The 2,795-nt window shown below is 34.7% G+C and overlaps 1 pseudogene; it reads left to right on the plus strand.

Moving 5' to 3' along the window:
• Positions 1-849: 849 nt before the first annotated feature.
• LOC102834174 lies at positions 850-1,494 on the plus strand (annotated as a pseudogene).
• The last annotated feature ends 1,301 nt before the right edge of the window (positions 1,495-2,795 follow it).

Consider the following 2,795-nt stretch of genomic DNA (forward strand, 5'->3'; position numbering starts at 1 on the left):
CACTACGCTACCAGAGCTCCTTATCTACAGGGAATAATGAACCCCAAATCATCAGATTGCTGACTGTGAATGTGAACGAATCCAAGGTTGGCAGATAAGATGACATAATGCTGACTCACAGGCAAAAGAGACTAACAACTCCCAGGATCAGCAGAAAATACTGCAGGCCAGTGATTCAAGTTCAAATAACTGGAGATCAGATTATTACAAGCCACATGCAGGATACAGATGAAGCAAAAAACAAAAGAGCTTTGCCAAAACATCCATATATGTTGGAAGCAGCTCACACTCCCAATTAAATTCCTTTTCAATTGATTGGCTACTCATAGCAGGACTAGAATGGAGATGATTACACTACAACTGATCTCATCATGATGAATGATTATATCATAACCATGAGAATTATGACCCAGTCAAATGGACAAATATCTTAATCTTCATACTTCATGATAATAAATACAGCAGCATGTAAAATAATAGCAAAGCATGCTTATGAAAATACCTTGTAGGGAGAGTACAGTTTGGGGAAAAAAAAAAATTATATGCTACACATTATTTGCATAAAATTACAGGTTTTCTTCATATTCTGTTTTCTAAAGATGAGAGAATGACTTAACCTAACATAAGGACTCTGGGATAAGCACTGCAAGAATATTCTTAATAAGGCAAATGTTAACCACCACAAGACACTACTGTCTCAGACAGTAGCACTCACATCTCTTGAGACTGTAGCTCACTTTTTCTTCTTTCGTCTTTCATCTTCCTTCCCAAAAGAATTCCCTTCCCTTCCATCAACACTTTGGGTGTGAACTTCTTACCTGAGGGCTGTAAAGACTGACTAGTTTGAAAATGGAAAACCAAGAACTAATGGGTTCTTCTCAAAGAACCAAACAGTCTATCATTTCTGAGGAGTTAATTATAGAAGGAAAATGAGTCAAGCTTGAAAAACCAACTTACATGGATCCAACTTGTAAAACTAGAACTTGGGAAACTGTGAAATGTACAATAAGGAAAGGACCATCAGCCAATGGGGTTGAAATTACCCCAGTGCTGCAAAGAACTCTTCACAGGATGTGCTGTCCTGGTGAAACAATTCTGACCACCAATGGGTGGTTACTGCTTAGAATTCCCCGCAGTTCTCATACATGATAATGAAAGCCCAGAAGCAGCTGCTCTTCAAGTGAGCTCAAGGAAGAAACTGGTCATAAAGATGACATTCTTGAATGTTCTCCAGTTGTATGTATGGATCCAGGTTTGCCTGATTGTACTAGATTGTACTATGCACATCAAGATATTAACCATTAACAGAGATGATGCTGAAAACGTAAGACCTAAATCAAAGCTTTGGGATGGAGAATTTGTGGAAGTAATCCCTTACCAAACAATGACCTGCTGAAGAGATCCATGTTCTGGGAGCTGAAGAGCATCCTACAGTGGCTGCCATTGAAACACGCAAACACTAAGCCATTTGAAGTCCCCTTCCTGAAATTTTAAGACCAAAAAGGACATCAGCCATGTTTATATAAACAAGATCATCAGGCCTTCTTCACTCAAGACTTAGTATTCATCATAATTTAATTAATTATTTTAAAAAGTAAAAGCAACATAAAGTGGCTGAGGTAGTATGGAATTGGATTTACAGATAGGCTGTCACCTTCATTTTTAATTTGTTAAACTCCAACTAATGTTAGTGAAAAACAACACAAAGTAGATAGTTTTTCTAAATATAAAAACAAAACCCACAAATGTTAACTCTAGTATGTAAGTAGCCCAAGAGGCAAGGGTATTTCTGTTGTTAAGTAGGTGTGAATTCCTAATAAGGTCACATTCATACCTACCCCAACACAAAATTCTGGAACTTTGTATGAATATAGTTTTTACTGCATTGATGTTTAAATCAAATTTGTTTTATAATTTGAACAATCTACCATGTACATTTCAACTAGATAGTAGAATATATAAAAGCAGTAAGTAAGAATATTTTGATAACTACTTTTAGTGTTCTTATGCTACCTGATTACTGAGGTTGTAATCTTAATGTAATGAAAAAATGCTAAATTCAATTAACTTTATAAAAGATAAAAGAATAATGAAAAGATAGGCCTCAAGCCTGTGCACACATGTTTAAAATCTGATTTCCTAGCCCTACCTCCAAAAGTACTTGACATTTCTAAAAACCAAATCCCATTAAAGGATAAGATTTGTGTGGCTTTGGCAAAAACAAAAGAGAAAAAAAAGAATATCCTTTATAAAAGGAAATGGGATTTGTTAACTGCCATTCTACCATGAATTGGGAATAATGATACAATCCAACACCATCACAAAAGAGAAAATCTAAGAATGTGTTTCCATTTTCTGAATTTTAAAGAATTTTTTCTTTTTTAATGACAGAATGTGCTTTATCCATTAAAGTGTTTTTATTGTGATGTAATACTATTACAATATTCTTGTATTATGCATAAAGAATAAAAGTTTTAAAACTGAATAGACTGCTAAATAGTTTTCCTGAATTTTGTAAAAGGTACTATGGAGTCCTCATGGGTTTCTATATTGGACTGCTAACCCCAAAATTAGCATCTGAAACCCACCAGTAGCTCTTTGGAAACCCTGTACAAGGTCACTATGAGTCAGAATCAACTCAACAGCACTTAACAACAATAAGTTTTGAAAACACAACATCTTTTAATAAAGTCAAAGTTAGGAGCAGTTGGACATCAAGTAAAAATAACTTGACTGTAAGTGATTAATGGATGATTCTCTTTTCTGTCTTTTTATATGAGCATTAAAAGAGAAAA

Source organism: Chrysochloris asiatica, unplaced genomic scaffold (assembly GCF_000296735.1).
Source record: "Chrysochloris asiatica unplaced genomic scaffold, ChrAsi1.0 scaffold00066, whole genome shotgun sequence".
Taxonomy (NCBI): Eukaryota; Metazoa; Chordata; class Mammalia; order Afrosoricida; family Chrysochloridae; genus Chrysochloris; species Chrysochloris asiatica.